At 45.1% G+C, this 19342-nt stretch overlaps 1 protein-coding gene across 1 annotated transcript in view; it reads left to right on the top strand.

Moving 5' to 3' along the window:
• The window catches only part of LOC310875288 (low-density lipoprotein receptor-related protein 1-like), a 285578-nt gene that overhangs the window by 162679 nt on the left and 103557 nt on the right, over positions 1–19342 (top strand).

Below are 19342 nucleotides of genomic sequence, written 5' to 3'. Positions count from 1 at the left end.
CACCTGTAGACACACACACACACACCTGTACACACACACACACACACACACACACCTGTACACACACACACACCTGTACACACACACACACCTGTACACACACACACACCTGTACACACACACACACACACACACCTGTACACACACACACACACACACACACACACACCTGTACACACACACACACACACACACCTGTACACACACACACACCTGTACACACACACACACACACACACACACACACCTGTACACACACACACACACACACACACCTGTACACACACACACACCTGTACACACACACACACCTGTACACACACACACACCTGTACACACACACACACCTGTACACACACACACACCTGTACACACACACACACACACACACACACCTGTACACACACACACACACCTGTACACACACACACACCTGTACACACACACACACACACACACACCTGTACACACACACACACCTGTACACACACACACACACACACACACACACACACACCTGTACACACACACACACACACACACACACACACACCTGTACACACACACACACACACCTGTAGACACACACACACACACCTGTACACACACACACACACACACACACACACACCTGTACACACACACACACACACACCTGTACACACACACACACACACACACACACACACACACACACACACACACACACACCTGTACACACACACACACACCTGTACACACACACACACACACACACACACACACCTGTACACACACACACACACACACACACACACACACACACCTGTACACACACACACACACACACACACACACCTGTACACACACACACACACACACACCTGTAGACACACACACACACACCTGTACACACACACACACACACACACACCTGTACACACACACACACACACACACACACACCTGTACACACACACACACACCTGTACACACACACACACACACACACACCTGTACACACACACACACACACACACACACCTGTAGACACACACACACACCTGTACACACACACACACCTGTACACACACACACACACACACACACACACACACACACACACACCTGTACACACACACACCTGTACACACACACACACCTGTACACACACACACACACACACACACCTGTACACACACACACACACACACACACACACACACACACACACCTGTAGACACACACGCACCTGTACACACACACACCTGTACACACACACACCTGTACACACACGCACCTGTACACACACACACACCTGTACACACACACACACCTGTACACGCATGCACCTGTACACGCACACACACACTGTACACACACACACACACACACACACACACACACACCTGTACACGCACGCACCTGTACACACACACACACTTGTACACACACACCTGTACACACACACACCTGTACACACACACACACCTGTACACACACACACCTGTACACGCACACACACTTGTACACGCACACCTGTACACACACACACACCTGTACACACACACACACCTGTACACACACACACACCTGTACACACACACACACACACACACACACGCACACACCTGTACACACACACACACACCTGTACACACACACGCACACACGCACACACACACACACACGCACACACCTGTACACACACACACACCTGTGCACACACACACCTGTACTGTACACACACACACACCTGTACACGCACACACACTTGTACACGCACACACCTGTACACGAACACACACCTGTACACGCTAGGGCTGACCTCGATTAGTCGAATAGTCGACTAATCGATCGGAACGCGTCTCAGTCGACTGACCACCTCTTAGTCGACTGAGCAAAAAAATTGTATATAAAAATACAATATTTACAAAAATATACAAAAATATTGTATTATTCCACTAGGTCTGTGAGGGACATAAACACATTTGAACATTCTGACTGTTCAAATCTCCTATGTGCATGTGGAGTGTGTCTGCCTGTGTGGGAATGTGCCACTGCCTGTGACTTGAATCGCACAGTGTGCTGGCCTGATAGACGCCAGAATCTCAATCTCACCTGCTGTGCTCAATCTGGCTAATGACAAGCCTCTCAGTTGTTCGCACTGTGCGATTCAAGTCACAGGCAGTGGCACATTGCCACACAGGCAGAGACACTCCACATGCACATTGGAGATTTGAACAGTCAGAATGTTCAAATGTGTTTATGTCCCCCACAGACCTAGTGGAATAATACAATATTTTTGTATATTTTTGTAAATATTGTATTTTTATATACAATTTTTGGGGCAAAATTTGCATCTATAAGTCGACTATACAAATCCTTAGTCGGGGACAGCCCTAGTACACGCACACACCTGTACACGCACAAACACACACACACACACACACACACACACACACACACACACACACACACACACACACACACACACACGCACTACATTACTTGTCGGACGGGATACCAGTCCACAAAGCATCACCGCGACCATCACTACGTTTGCAGTGGATAACGGCGATGGAAAGGAAGAGAAACAATGAGGTGACGGCGCGTCGCCATCGCCTGACCGCTGAGCGTAGATTTACAATATTGGCGCTGGGTCAGATTCATTCAAATGACGTAGGTCTACGCCAAAAGCGGGGAAAGTGTTAAGTAACTTCTTCAATACTGGGCGGGGCTGACCTGCTGGCAGGCCATATATGGATATACCGCAGCCGATGACGTCACTGCTATGACCTCACCGCTGTGACATCACTCTAGCCAGCAGGATAAAAGACACTGCAGCCTCAGAGAGAGTCCAGGTTAAATCAGAGTCCAGGTTAAATCAGAGTCCAGGTTAAATCAGAATCCAGGTTAAATCAGACCATATTAAATCAGAGTCCAGGTTAAATCAGACCATATTAAATCAGAGTCCAGGTTAAATCAGCGCTCCCAATAATCTCCAACCATCACCACATCTTCAAGACTCCTCCGGCCAAGATTCAAAGAGCTCTAGAATCTAGAGCGTACCTCATTGGCTCTCCTTTTCTTTTCTATTGAGCTCTTCGTTCTTCTACAGAGCAGGAAACCAACAGCTGTACTTCAGTTCACCGTCAACTGTCGCGTTAAGACATGTTTTCCTGGACGTTGCGTCAGAAAGGATCCCCAAAGCAAGGACATCATGCTGCTGTAGCGGTGAGACATGAGCTGTACTACTTTAGATGGCGGGGTAAGAAGAAAAGAAGAATGATTGTTGTGCAGGTCTTCAACACAGTGACTTTACGCTGGAGGGAGTTGACCACAGTGAGAACTGGAAGAGGAGAACCTCACCTTGAGGTTCCATCCAGTTGCTACGGCTTCACAGCTGTGCTGATTGAACATACTGTCTACTTCTGGGGAGGGAACCTGCTTTGTGCCTTTGATGTTGACGTCCACACATGGTTTAAACCACAGGTTTCTGGGACTCTTCCAGAGTTGAGGAGGGAACACTTAGCCTGTGCGTTGGGAAAAGTCATGTTTATCTTTGGACCATTCAGCAAGCGGACTGGAACCTGCACTGATGACATCTACAAGTTGGACACCACCACAATGGTCTGGACTTTAATTAACACCAGAGGAACTCCACCTCTTGCTGTATTCAGCGACTATGCTACCATCATCGGGACAAAGATGTTTGTATTTGGAGGCTATTACAGGTATGGTCAGAGCTACAACACCATCAGAGTGTTTGACACAGAGACCGACCACTGGCTGGACACACCTTCTGTACAGATCCTTCCAGAAGGACGCTACAGTCCTTCAGCCTTTACCTACAATAGAGAGCTGTACATATTTGGTGGACAGTACAAGAAACACTACTTCAATGATCTGTGGAGGTTCAGTCCAGAGACCTTCTCCTGGAAGAGGGTCGAGTCCAAGGGGAAAGGCCCGTCTCCGATGTCTAGGATGTGCTGCTGCATGCTGGGAGATCGCGTCGTCCTCTTTGGGGGAGTCAAAAGACCTGACTACCTGTATGTCTTGGACTTAAGTCCTAGTCTCAAGACGTTGTGTAAGCTAGCAGTTCGGTTCGGTCAGTACGGTCTGGAGCAGTCTGGACTCCCTCACAACATCAGGTGGGAACTGGCAGCCATGACTAGCAACGATGAAAACATGCATAAAGCACAGGCCAGAGGCGTGATGAAAACAGGCATAAAGCACAGGACAGAGGCGCGATGAAAACATGCATAAAGCACAGGACAGAGGCGTGATGAAAACATGCATAAAGCACAGGACAGAGCCGTGATGAAAACATGCATAAAGCACAGGACAGAGTCGTGATGAAAACAGGCATAAAGCACAGGACAGAGACGTGATGAAAACAGGCATAAAGCACAGGACAGAGACGTGATGAAAACAGGCATAAAGCACAGGACAGAGACGTGATGAAAACATGCATAAAGCACAGGACAGAGACGTGATGAAAACAGGCATAAAGCACAGGACAGAGACGTGATGAAAACATGCATAAAGCACAGGACAGAGACGTGATGAAAACATGCATAAAGCACAGGACAGAGGCGTGATGAAAACATGCATAAAGCACAGGACAGAGTCGTGATGAAAACAGGCATAAAGCACAGGACAGAGACGTGATGAAAACAGGCATAAAGCACAGGACAGAGACGTGATGAAAACATGCATAAAGCACAGGACAGAGACGTGATGAAAACATGCATAAAGCACAGGACAGAGACGTGATGAAAACAGGCATAAAGCACAGGACAGAGACGTGATGAAAACAGGCATAAAGCACAGGACAGAGGCCTGATGAAAACATGCATAAAGCACAGGACAGAGACGTGATGAAAACAGGCATAAAGCACAGGACAGAGGCGTGATGAAAACAGGCATAAAGCACAGGACAGAGACGTGATGAAAACATGCATAAAGCACAGGACAGAGACGTGATGAAAACAGGCATAAAGCACAGGACAGAGGCGTGATGAAAACAGGCATAAAGCACAGGACAGAGACGTGATGAAAACAGGCATAAAGCACAGGACAGAGATGTGATGAAAACATGCATAAAGCACAGGACAGAGACGTGATGAAAACAGGCATAAAGCACAGGACAGAGACGTGATGAAAACATGCATAAAGCACAGGACAGAGACGTGATGAAAACAGGCATAAAGCACAGGACAGAGACGTGATGAAAACATGCATAAAGTACAGGACAGAGACGTGATGAAAACATGCATAAAGCACAGGACAGAGACGTGATGAAAACAGGCATAAAGCACAGGACAGAGACGTGATGAAAACAGGCATAAAGCACAGGACAGAGACGTGATGAAAACAGGCATAAAGCACAGGACAGAGACGTGATGAAAACAGGCATAAAGCACAGGACAGAGACGTGATGAAAACAGGCATAAAGCACAGGACAGAGGCGTGATGAAAACAGGCATAAAGCACAGGACAGAGACGTGATGAAAACAGGCATAAAGCACAGGACAGAGGCGTGATGAAAACAGGCATAAAGCACAGGACAGAGACGTGATGAAAACAGGCATAAAGCACAGGACAGAGGCGTGATGAAAACAGGCATAAAGCACAGGACAGAGACGTGATGAAAACATGCATAAAGCACAGGACAGAGGCGTGATGAAAACAGGCATAAAGCACAGGACAGAGGCGTGATGAAAACAGGCATAAAGCACAGGACAGAGGCGTGATGAAAACAGGCATAAAGCACAGGACAGAGACGTGATGAAAACATGCATAAAGCACAGGACAGAGACGTGATGAAAACATGCATAAAGCACAGGACAGAGACGTGATGAAAACATGCATAAAGCACAGGACAGAGACGTGATGAAAACAGGCATAAAGCACAGGACAGAGACGTGATGAAAACAGGCATAAAGCACAGGACAGAGGCGTGATGAAAACAGGCATAAAGCACAGGACAGAGACGTGATGAAAACATGCATAAAGCACAGGACAGAGACGTGATGAAAACAGGCATAAAGCACAGGACAGAGACGTGATGAAAACATGCATAAAGCACAGGACAGAGACGTGATGAAAACATGCATAAAGCACAGGACAGAGACGTGATGAAAACATGCATAAAGCACAGGACAGAGACGTGATGAAAACAGGCATAAAGCACAGGACAGAGACGTGATGAAAACAGGCATAAAGCACAGGACAGAGACGTGATGAAAACAGGCATAAAGCACAGGACAGAGACGTGATGAAAACAGGCATAAAGCACAGGACAGAGACGTGATGAAAACAGGCATAAAGCACAGGACAGAGACGTGATGAAAACAGGCATAAAGCACAGGACAGAGACGTGATGAAAACAGGCATAAAGCACAGGACAGAGACGTGATGAAAACAGGCATAAAGCACAGGACAGAGGCGTGATGAAAACAGGCATAAAGCACAGGACAGAGACGTGATGAAAACAGGCATAAAGCACAGGACAGAGACGTGATGAAAACATGCATAAAGCACAGGACAGAGACGTGATGAAAACAGGCATAAAGCACAGGACAGAGACGTGATGAAAACAGGCATAAAGCACAGGACAGAGACGTGATGAAAACAGGCATAAAGCACAGGACAGAGACGTGATGAAAACATGCATAAAGCACAGGACAGAGACCTGATGAAAACATGCATAAAGCACAGGACAGAGACGTGATGAAAACAGGCATAAAGCACAGGACAGAGACGTGATGAAAACATGCATAAAGCACAGGACAGAGACGTGATGAAAACATGCATAAAGCACAGGACAGAGACGTGATGAAAACATGCATAAAGCACAGGACAGAGGCGTGATGAAAACATGCATAAAGCACAGGACAGAGACGTGATGAAAACATGCATAAAGCACAGGACAGAGACGTGATGAAAACAGGCATAAAGCACAGGACAGAGACGTGATGAAAACATGCATAAAGCACAGGACAGAGACGTGATGAAAACATGCATAAAGCACAGGACAGAGACGTGATAAAAACATGCATAAAGCACAGGACAGAGGCGTGATGAGAACAGGCATAAAGCACAGGACAGAGACGTGATGAAAACAGGCATAAAGCACAGGACAGAGACGTGATGAAAACATGCATAAAGCACAGGACAGAGACGTGATGAAAACATGCATAAAGCACAGGACAGAGACGTGATGAAAACATGCATAAAGCACAGGACAGAGACGTGATGAAAACAGGCATAAAGCACAGGACAGAGGCGTGATGAAAACATGCATAAAGCACAGGACAGAGACGTGATGAAAACATGCATAAAGCACAGGACAGAGACGTGATGAAAACATGCATAAAGCACAGGACAGAGACGTGATGAAAACAGGCATAAAGCACAGGACAGAGGTGTGATGAAAACAGGCATAAAGCACAGGACAGAGGCGTGATGAAAACATAAAAACATAAAAAAGTAGGTAAAATAGGTCAAACAGTTAGTCAACAAAACAATAAAAGTAAAATAAAAGTATTCCGGTTGTTTTTAGGATTGATTTTAAAATTATTTTACTTGTGTATAAAGCTCTCAATGGTCTCGCACCTTCCTACCTACATGACTGTCTGCCTAAATATGTCCCAAACCTTCCTACCTACATGACTGCCTGCCTAAATATGTCCCAAACCTTCCTACCTACATGACTGCCTGCCTAAATATGTCCCAAACCTTCCTACCTATACATGACTGCCTGCTTAAATATGTCCCAAACCGCGCCCTAAGGTATTCCACTGCTGGCCTGCTCGCTTTGCCTAAAAATACGGGGAAGCAGCTTTCTGCTTCTACGGGCCGTCGGCATGGAACAAGCTCCCACTGTACCTTCGTCAGGCAGCCTCTGTAGACATTTTTAAAGCACAGCTCAAGACCCACTTCTACAACATTGCTTTTAATTGATCTTTTTTTATTTTTTGTTATTCATGTCCTCACTGTATTGCATTACTGCTCTTGTTTTTTTTAATGTCGTTGCCTTGCTTTTTTTTTTTTTTCTCCATTGCTCTGTAAAGCACTTTGAGCTGCATTTCATGTCATGAAAGGTGCTATACAAATAAAGTTTTATTATTATTATTATTATTATTATTATTAACTTTAAGTGCCACGGACGTCAAGTCGTCTTATTGCCGTCTTTGAACGTGCACAATGATAGTCGACGGACTAGTGTGTTCATGTGTTTGGGGCCAGGCTGCAATACCTTCATTCGGCCACTATGTCCATTTGGCCTCAGGGTTTCCTCTGTGTGCCTTCTCTATTCATATATACTCTATGGTTGACCCCCCAGGCAGGGTTTGAACCCACACAAGAAAAACAACCTTGTTTTTCTTCTTTTTTTCCAACACAAATCTTCTCTCCTGGGGGTTCTACTGATATACTAGTGGTCAGATTAATTCAAATGACGTAGGTCTACGCCAAAAGCGGGGAAAGTGTTAAGTAACTTCTTCAACACTGGGCGGGGCTGACCTGCTGGCAGGCCATATATGGATATACCGCAGCCGATGACGTCACTGCTATGACCTCACCGCTGTGACATCACTCTAGCCAGCAGGATAAAAGACACTGCAGCCTCAGAGAGAGAGTCCAGATGAAATCAGAGTCCAGATGAAATCAGAGTCCAGGTTAAATCAGAGTCCAGGTTAAATCAGAGTCCAGGTTAAATCAGACCAGGTTAAATCAGAGTCCAGATGAAATCAGACCCCAGGTTAAATCAGAGTCCAGGTTAAATCAGAGTCCAGATGAAATCAGACCCCAGGTTAAATCAGAGTCCAGGTTAAATCAGACCAGATTAAATCAGAGTCCAGGTTAAATCAGAGTCCAGGTTAAAGCAGCGCTCCCAATAATCTCCAACCATCACCACATCTTCAAGACTCCTCCGGCCAAGATTCAAAGAGCTCTAGAATCTAGAAGCGTACCTCATTGGCTCTCCTTTTCTTTTCTATTGAGCTCTTCGTTCTTCTACAGAGCAGGAAACCAACAGCTGTACTTCAGTTCACCATCAACTGTCGAGTTAAGACATGTTTTCCTGGACGTTGCGTCAGAAAGGATTCCCAAAGCAAGGACATCATGCTGCTGTAGCGGTGAGACATGAGCTGTACTACTTTAGATCGCGGGGTAAGAAGAAAAGAAGAATGATTGTTGTGCAGGTCTTCAACACAGTGACTTTACACTGGAGGGAGTTGACCACAGTGAGAACTGGAAGAGGAGAACCTCACCTTGAGGTTCCATCCAGTTGCTACTACTTCACAGCTGTGCTGATTGAAGATACTGTCTACATCTGGGGAGGGAACCTGCTTTGTGCCTTTGATGTTGACGTCCACACATGGTTTAAACCACAGGTTTCTGGGACTCTTCCAGAGTTGAGGATTGAACACTTAGCCTGTGCGTTGGGAAAAGTCATGTTTATCTTTGGACCATTCAGCAAGCGGACTGGAACCTGCACTAATGACATCTACAAGTTGGACACCACCACAATGGTCTGGACTTTAATTAACCATAGAGGAACTCCACCTCCTGCTGTATTCAGTCACTATGCTACCATCATCGGGACAAAGATGTTTGTATTTGGAGACTATGTGAGGTATGGTCAGAGCTACAACACCATCAGAGTGTTTGACACAGAGACCGACCACTGGCTGGACACACCTTCTGTACAGATCCTTCCAGAAGGACGCTACAGTCCTTCAGCCTTTACCTACAATAGAGAGCTGTACATATTTGGTGGACACTATGTTAACAAGTACCAGAGACACTACTTAAATGATCTGTGGAAGTTCAGTCCAGAGACCTTCTCCTGGAAGAGGGTTGAGCCCAAGGGGAAAGGCCCGTCTCCGCAGTGTAGGATGTGCTGTTGCATGCTGGGAGATTGCGTCATCCTCTTTGGGGGAGTCAAAAGACCTGATTACCTGTATGTCTTGGACTTAAGTCCTACTCTGAAGACGTTGTGTAAGCTAGCAGTTCGATTCGGTCAGTACGGTCTTGAGCAGTCTGGACTCCCTCACAACATCAGGTGGGAACTGGCAGCCATGACTAGCAACGATGAAAACATGCATAAAGCACAGGACAGAGGCGTGATGAAAACAGGCATAAAGCACAGGACAGAGACGTGATGAAAACAGGCATAAAGCACAGGACAGAGACGTGATGAAAACATGCATAAAGCACAGGACAGAGACGTGATGAAAACAGGCATAAAGCACAGGACAGAGACGTGATGAAAACAGGCATAAAGCACAGGACAGAGACGTGATGAAAACAGGCATAAAGCACAGGCCAGAGACGTGATGAAAACATGCATAAAGCAACAGGACAGAGACGTGATGAAAACATGCATAAAGCACAGGACAGAGGCGTGATGAAAACATGCATAAAGCACAGGACAGAGACGTGATGAAAACATGCATAAAGCACAGGACAGAGGCCTGATGAAAACAGGCATAAAGCACAGGACAGAGACGTGATGAAAACAGGCATAAAGCACAGGACAGAGACGTGATGAAAACATAAAAACATAAAAAAGTAGGTAAAATAGGTAAAACAGTTAGTCAACAAAACAATAAAAGTAAAATAAAAGTCTTCCGGTTGTTTTTAGGATTGATTTTAACATTATTTTACTTGTGTATAAAGCTCTCAATGGTCTCGCACCTTCCTACCTACATGACTGCCTGCCTAAATATGTCCCAAACCTTCCTACCTACATGACTGCCTGCCTAAATATGTCCCAAACCTTCCTACCTACATGACTGCCTGCCTAAATATGTCCCAAACCGCCCCCTAAGGTCTTCCACTGCTGGCCTGCTCGCTTTGCCTAAAAATACGGGGAAGCAGCTTTCTGCTTCTACGGGCCGTCGGCATGGAACAAACTCCCACTGTACCTTTGACAGGCAGCCTCTGTAGACATTTTTAAAGCACAGCTCAAGACCCACTTCTACAACATTTCTTTTAATTGATCTTTTTTTATTTTTTGTTATTCATGTCCTCACTGTATTGCATTACTGCTCTTGTTTTTTAATGTCGTTGCCTTGCTTTTCTTTAATGTTTTTTCTCTCCATTGTTCTGTAAAGCACTTTGAGCTGCATTTCAATTGCATTTCAAATGACGTAGGTCTACGCCAAAAGCGGGGAAAGTGTTAAGTAACTTCTTCAATACTGGGCGGGGCTGACCTGCTGGCAGGCCATATATGGATATACCGCAGCCGATGACGTCACTGCTATGACCTCACCGCTGTGACATCACTCTAGCCAGCAGGATAAAAGACACTGCAGCCTCAGAGAGAGTCCAGATGAAATCAGAGTCCAGATGAAATCAGAGTCCAGGTTAAATCAGAATCCAGGTTAAATCAGAATCCAGGTTAAATCAGAGTCCAGGTTAAATCAGACCATATTAAATCAGAGTCCAGGTTAAATCAGAGTCCAGGTTAAATCAGAGTCCAGGTTAAATCAGAGTCCAGGTTAAATCAGAGTCCAGGTTAAATCAGAGTCCAGGTTAAATCAGAATCCAGATTAAATCAGAGTCCAGATTAAATCAGAGTCCAGGTTAAATCAGAGTCCAGGTTAAATCAGAATCCAGGTTAAATCAGAGTCCAGATTAAATCAGAATCCAGGTTAAATCAGAGTCCAGGTTAAATCAGACCAGATGAAATCAGAATCCAGGTTAAATCAGACCAGATTAAATCAGAGTCCAGGTTAAATCAGACCAGATTAAATCAGAGTCCAGATTAAATCAGAGTCCAGGTTAAATCAGAGTCCAGGTTAAATCAGACCAGATTAAATCAGACCAGATTAAATCAGAGTCCAGATTAAATCAGAGTCCAGATTAAATCAGAGTCCAGGTTAAATCAGACCAGGTTAAATCAGAGTCCAGGTTAAATCAGAGTCCAGGTTAAATCAGAGTCCAGGTTAAATCAGAATCCAGGTTAAATCAGAGTCCAGGTTAAATCAGAGTCCAGGTTAAATCAGAGTCCAGGTTAAATCAGACCAGATTAAATCAGAGTCCAGATTAAATCAGAGTCCAGGTTAAATCAGACCAGATTAAATCAGAGTCCAGGTTAAATCAGTGCTCCCAATAATCTCCAACCATCACCACATCTTCAAGACTCCTCCGGCCAAGATTCAAAGAGCTCTAGAATCTAGAGCGTACCTCATTGGCTCTCCTTTTCTTTTCTATTGAGCTCTTCGTTCTTCTACAGAGCAGGAAACCGACAGCTGTACTTCAGTTCACCATCAACTGTCGAGTTAAGACATGTTTTCCTGGACGTTGCGTCAGAAAGGATCCCCAAAGCAAGGACATCATGCTGCTGTAGCGGTGAGACATGAGCTGTACTACTTTAGATGGCGGGGTAAGAAGAAAAGAAGAATGATTGTTGTGCAGGTCTTCAACACAGTGACTTTACGCTGGAGGGAGTTGACCACAGTGAGAACTGGAAGAGGAGAACCTCACCTTGAGGTTCCATCCAGTTGCTACTACTTCACAGCTGTGCTGATTGAAGATACTGTCTACTTCTGGGGAGGGAACCTGCTTTGTGCCTTTGATGTTGACGTCCACACATGGTTTAAACCACAGGTTTCTGGGACTCTTCCAGAGTTGAGGAGGGAACACTTAGCCTGTGCATTGGGAAAAGTCATGTTTATCTTTGGACCATTCAGCAAGCGGACTGGAACCTGCACTAATGACATCTACAAGTTGGACACCACCACAATGGTCTTGACTTTAATTAACCAAAGAGGAACTCCACCTCCTGCTGTATTCAGTCACTATGCTACCATCATCGGGACAAAGATGTTTGTATTTGGAGACTATGTGAGGTATGGTCAGAGCTACAACACCATCAGAGTGTTTGACACAGAGACCGACCACTGGCTGGACACGCCTTCTGTACAGCTCCTTCCAGAACGATGCTACGGTCCTTCAGCCTTTACCTACAATAGAGAGCTGTACATATTTGGTGGACAGTACCAGAAACACTACTTCAATGATCTGTGGAGGTTCAGTCCAGAGACCTTCTCCTGGAAGAGGGTTGAGTCCAAGGGAAAAGGCCCGTCTCCGACGTCTGACATGTGCTGCTGCATGCTGGGAGATCGCGTCATCCTCTTTGGGGGAGTCAAAAGACCTGATTACCTGTATGTCTTGGACTTAAGTCCTAGTCTGAAGACGTTGTGTAAGCTAGCAGTTCGGTTCGGTCAGTACGGTCTGGAGCAGTCTGGACTCCCTCACAACATCAGGTGGGAACTGGCAGCCATGACTAGCAACGATGAAAACATGCATAAAGCACAGGACAGAGACGTGATGAAAACAGGCATAAAGCAACAGGACAGAGGCGTGATGAAAACAGGCATAAAGCACAGGACAGAGACGTGATGAAAACAGGCATAAAGCAACAGGACAGAGACGTGATGAAAACAGGCATAAAGCACAGGACAGAGACGTGATGAAAACATGCATAAAGCACAGGACAGAGACGTGATGAAAACATGCATAAAGCACAGGACAGAGACGTGATGAAAACATGCATAAAGCACAGGACAGAGACGTGATAAAAACAGGCATAAAGCACAGGACAGAGACGTGATGAAAACAGGCATAAAGCACAGGACAGAGACGTGATGAAAACATGCATAAAGCACAGGACAGAGACGTGATAAAAACATGCATAAAGCACAGGACAGAGGCGTGATGAGAACAGGCATAAAGCACAGGACAGAGACGTGATGAAAACATGCATAAAGCACAGGACAGAGACGTGATGAAAACAGGCATAAAGCACAGGACAGAGGCGTGATGAAAACAGGCATAAAGCAACAGGACAGAGACGTGATGAAAACAGGCATAAAGCACAGGACAGAGACATGATGAAAACAGGCATAAAGCACAGGACAGAGACGTGATGAAAACAGGCATAAAGCACAGGACAGAGACGTGATGAAAACATGCATAAAGCACAGGACAGAGACGTGATGAAAACAGGCATAAAGCACAGGACAGAGACGTGATGAAAACAGGCATAAAGCACAGGACAGAGGCGTGATGAGAACATAAAAACATAAAAAAGTAGGTAAAATAGGTAAAACAGTTAGTCAACAAAACAATAAAAGTAAAATAAAAGTCTTCCGGTTGTTTTTAGGATTGATTTTAAAATGATTTTACTTGTGTATAAAGCTCTCAATGGTCTCGCACCTTCCTACCTACATGACTGCCTGCCTACATATGTCCCAAACCTTCCTACCTACATGACTGCCTGCCTAAATATGTCCCAAACCTTCCTACCTACATGACTGCCTGCCTAAATATGTCCCAAACCTTCCTACCTATACATGACTGCCTGCTTAAATATGTCCCAAACCGCGCCCTAAGGTATTCCACTGCTGGCCTGCTCGCTTTGCCTAAAAATACGGGGAAGCAGCTTTCTGCTTCTACGGGCCGTCGGCATGGAACAAGCTCCCACTGTACCTTCGTCAGGCAGCCTCTGTAGACATTTTTAAAGCACAGCTCAAGACCCACTTCTACAACATTGCTTTTAATTGATCTTTTTTTATTTTTTGTTATTCATGTCCTCACTGTATTGCATTACTGCTCTTGTTTTTTAATGTCGTTGCCTTGCTTTTCTTTAATGTTTTTTCTCTCCATTGTTCTGTAAAGCACTTTGAGCTGCATTTCAATTGCATTTCAAATGACGTAGGTCTACGCCAAAAGCGGGGAAAGTGTTAAGTAACTTCTTCAATACTGGGCGGGGCTGACCTGCTGGCAGGCCATATATGGATATACCGCAGCCGATGACGTCACTGCTATGACCTCACCGCTGTGACATCACTCTAGCTAGCAGGATAAAAGACACTGCAGCCTCAGAGAGAGTCCAGGTTAAATCAGAGTCCAGGTTAAATCAGAGTCCAGGTTAAATCAGACCAGATTAAATCAGAGTCCAGGTTAAATCAGAGTCCAGGTTAAATCAGAGTCCAGGTTAAATCAGAGTCCAGATTAAATCAGAGTCCAGGTTAAATCAGAGTCCAGGTTAAATCAGACCAGATTAAATCAGAGTCCAGATTAAATCAGAGTCCAGGTTAAATCAGACCAGATTAAATCAGAGTCCAGGTTAAATCAGACCAGATTAAATCAGAGTCCAGGTTAAAGCAGAGTCCAGGTTAAAGCAGCGCTCCCAATAATCTCCAACCATCACCACATCTTCAAGACTCCTCCGGCCAAGATTCAAAGAGCTCTAGAATCTAGACGCGTACCTCATTGGCTCTCCTTTTCTTTTCTATTGAGCTCTTCGTTCTTCTACAGAGCAGGAAACCAACAGCTGTACTTCAGTTCACCATCAACTGTCGAGTTAAGACATGTTTTCCTGGACGTTGCGTCAGAAAGGATCCCCAAAGCAAGGACATCATGCTGCTGTAGCGGTGAGACATGAGCTGTACTACTTTAGATGGCGGGGTAAAAAGAAAAGAAGAATGATTGTTGTGCAGGTCTTCAACACACTGACTTTACGCTGGAGGGAGTTGACCACAGTGAGAACTGGAAGAGGAGAACCTCACCTTGAGGTTCCATCCAGTTGCCACTACTTCACAGCTGTGCTGATTGAAGATACTGTCTACATCTGGGGAGGGAACCTGCTTTGTGCCTTTGATGTTGACGTCCACACATGGTTTAAACCACAGGTTTCTGGGACAATTCCAGAGTTGAGGAGGGAACACTTAGCCTGTGCGTTGGGAAAAGTCATGTTTATCTTTGGACCAGTCAGCAAGCGGACTGGAACCTGCACTAATGACATCTACAAGTTGGACACCACCACAATGGTCTGGACTTTAATTAACACCAGAGGAACTCCACCTCCTGCTGTATTCAGCGACTATGCTACCATCATCGGGACAAAGATGTTTGTATTTGGAGGCTATGTGAGGTATGGTCAGAGCTACAACACCATCAGAGTGTTTGACACAGAGACCGACCACTGGCTGGACATGCCTTCTGTACAGATCCTTCCAGAACGACGCTACAGTCCTTCAGCCTTTACCTACAATAGAGAGCTGTACATATTTGGTGGACAGTACCAGAAACACTACTTCAATGATCTGTGGAGGTTCAGTCCAGAGACCTTCTCCTGGAAGAGGGTTGAGTCCAATGGGAAAGGCCCGTCTCCGACGTCTGACATGTGCTGCTGCATGCTGGGAGATCGCGTCATCCTCTTTGGGGGAGTCAAAAGACCTGATTACCTGTATGTCTTGGACTTAAGTCCTAGTCTGAAGACGTTGTGTAAGCTAGCAGTTCGGTTTGGTCAGTACGGTCTGGAGCAGTCTGGACTCCCTCACAACATCAGGTGGGAACTGGCAGCCATGACTAGCAACGATGAAAACATGCATAAAGCACAGGACAGAGACGTGATGAAAACATGCATAAAGCACAGGACAGAGACGTGATGAAAACATGCATAAAGCACAGGACAGAGACGTGATGAAAACAGGCATAAAGCACAGGACAGAGACGTGATGAAAACAGGCATAAAGCAACAGGACAGAGACGTGATGAAAACATAAAAACATAAAAAAGTAGGTAAAATAGGTAAAACAGTTAGTCAACAAAACAATAAAAGTAAAATAAAAGTCTTCCGGTTGTTTTTAGGATTGATTTTAAAATTATTTTACTTGTGTATAAAGCTCTCAATGGTCTCGCATCTTCCTACCTACATGACTGCCTGCCTAAATATGTCCCAAACCTTCCTACCTACATGACTGCCTGCCTAAATATGTCCCAAACCTTCCTACCTACATGACTGCCTGCCTAAATATGTCCCAAACCTTCCTACCTATACATGACTGCCTGCTTAAATATGTCCCAAACCGCGCCCTAAGGTATTCCACTGCTGGCCTGCTCGCTTTGCCTAAAAATACGGGGAAGCAGCTTTCTGCTTCTACGGGCCATGGCATGGAACAAGCTCCCACTGTACCTTCGTCAGGCAGCCTCTGTAGACATTTTTAAAGCACAGCTCAAGACCCACTTCTACAACATTGCTTTTAATTGATCTTTATTTATTTTTTGTTATTCATGTCCTCACTGTATTGCATTACTGCTCTTGTTTTTTAATGTCGTTGCCTTGCTTTTCTTTTTTTTTTCTCCATTGCTCTGTAAAGCACTTTGAGCTGCATTTCATGTCATGAAAGGTGCTATACAAATAAAGTTTTATTATTATTATTATTATTATTATTAACTTTAAGTGCCACGGACGTCAAGTCGTCTTATTGCCGTCTTTGAACGTGCACAATGATAGTCGACGGACCAGTGTGTTCATGTGTTTGGGGCCAGGCTGCAATACCTTCATTCGGCCACTATGTCCATTTGGCCTCAGGGTTTCCTCTGGGTGCCTTCTCTATTCATATATACTCTATAGTTGACCCCCCAGGCAGGGTTTGAACCCACACGAGAAAAACAACCTTGTTTTTCTTCTTTTTTTCCAGGCTTTCATCTTTCGCGCAGACGAAATGAAAGCCTGGGTATCGAGGCTAGTCCAGGGATAGCCTCGGTACCAGGCTTTCATTTTGCAAAAGGCAGGGTGACCTTGACCCCCAGGCAGGGTGACCTTGACCCCCAGGTTGACCCCTTAGAGTATATATATTTGAATAGAGATGGCACCCGAGTTCTCCTTCCATCCACTTGCATTAAGTTGTAGTTCTCCTCCCATCCACTTGCATTAAGTTGTAGTTCTCCTTCCATCCACTTGCATTAAGTTGTAGTTCTCCTCCCATCCACTTGCATTAAGTTGTAGTTCTCCTCCCCATCCACTTGTATTAAGTTGTAGTTCTCCTCCCATCCACTTGCATTAAGTTGTAGTTCTCCTTCCATCCACTTGCATTACATTGTAGTTCTCCTCCCATCCACTTGCATTAAGTTGTAGTTCCCCTCCCCATCCACTTGCATTAAGTTGTAGTTCTCCTTCCATCCACTTGCATTAAGTTGTAGTTCTCCTCCCATCCACTTGCATTAAGTTGTAGTTCTCCTCCCATCCACTTGCATTAAGTTGTAGTTCTCCTCCCATCCACTTGCATTAAGTTGTAGTTCTCCTCCCATCCACTTGCATTAAGTTGTAGTTCTCCTTCCATCCACTTGCATTAAGTTGTAGTTCTCCTCCCATCCACTTGCATTAAGTTGTAGTTCTCCTTCCATCCACTTGCATTAAGTTGTAGTTCTCCTCCCATCCACTTGCATTAAGTTGTAGTTCTCCTCCCATCCACTTGCATTAAGTTGTAGTTCTCCTTCCATCCACTTGCATTAAGTTGTAGTTCTCCTCCCATCCACTTGCATTAAGTTGTAGTTCTCCTTCCATCCACTTTGCATTAAGTTGTAGTTCTCCTCCCATCCACTTGCATTAAGTTGCTCAAAAGCGCATGAGGTGATTTCACTCCTCCTTCCGGGTAGGAACAGAGTGCATTCTGGGATGGATTGGCCCCAAACACATGAACGCGCTGCCGTTGAACGTGCACGAACGAACGCGAACGAGCGCGCTGCCGTCGTGAACGTGTACAATGACAGTCAACGGACCGACCAGCGCGTTCATGTGTTTGGGGCCAACGCTGCAATACCTTCATTCGGCCACTATGTTCATTTGGCCTCAGGGTTTCCTCTGGGTGCCGTCTCTATTCATATATACTCTATGGTTGACCCCCCAGGCTGGGTGACCTTGACCCCCAGGTTGACCCCCAGGCAGGGTGACCTTGACCCCCAGGTTGACCCCCAGGCAGGGTGACCTTGACCCCCAGGTTGACCCCCAGGCAGGGTGACCTTGACCCCCAGGTTGACCCCCAGGCAGGGTGACCTTGACCCCCAGGCAGGGTTTGAACCCACACGAGAAAAACAACCTTGTTTCTTTCTTCTTTTTTTTCCAACACAAATCTTTGTACTACTATACTATACTATATGATATACTATACTATACTATACTATACTATACTATACTATACTATAATATATGATATACTATACTATACTATACTATACTATACTATACTATACTATACTATACTATACTATACACTCTACTCTACTCTACTCTACTCTACTCTACTCTACTCTACTATACTATACTATACTATATGATATATCTACTGATATAGAGTCACAGGAAAGGAGTTGGACAACTTCTACTGATATACTAGGGCTATGCATTAGAAGAATCTGACTCAGTTCTTAATGGGTCAATACTGGACTTTACAGTACAGTACAGTACAGTACAGTACAGTACAGTACAGTACAGTACAGTACAGTACAGTACAGTACAGTACAGTACAGTACAGTACAGTACACACTAAACCCA

Source organism: Protomyctophum parallelum, assembly GCF_964188405.1.
Source record: "Protomyctophum parallelum genome assembly, chromosome: 18".
NCBI lineage: Eukaryota > Metazoa > Chordata > Actinopteri > Myctophiformes > Myctophidae > Protomyctophum > Protomyctophum parallelum.
The sequence above is the reverse complement of the archived record's forward strand: the minus strand, read 5'-3'. Positions and strand labels throughout refer to the sequence as shown.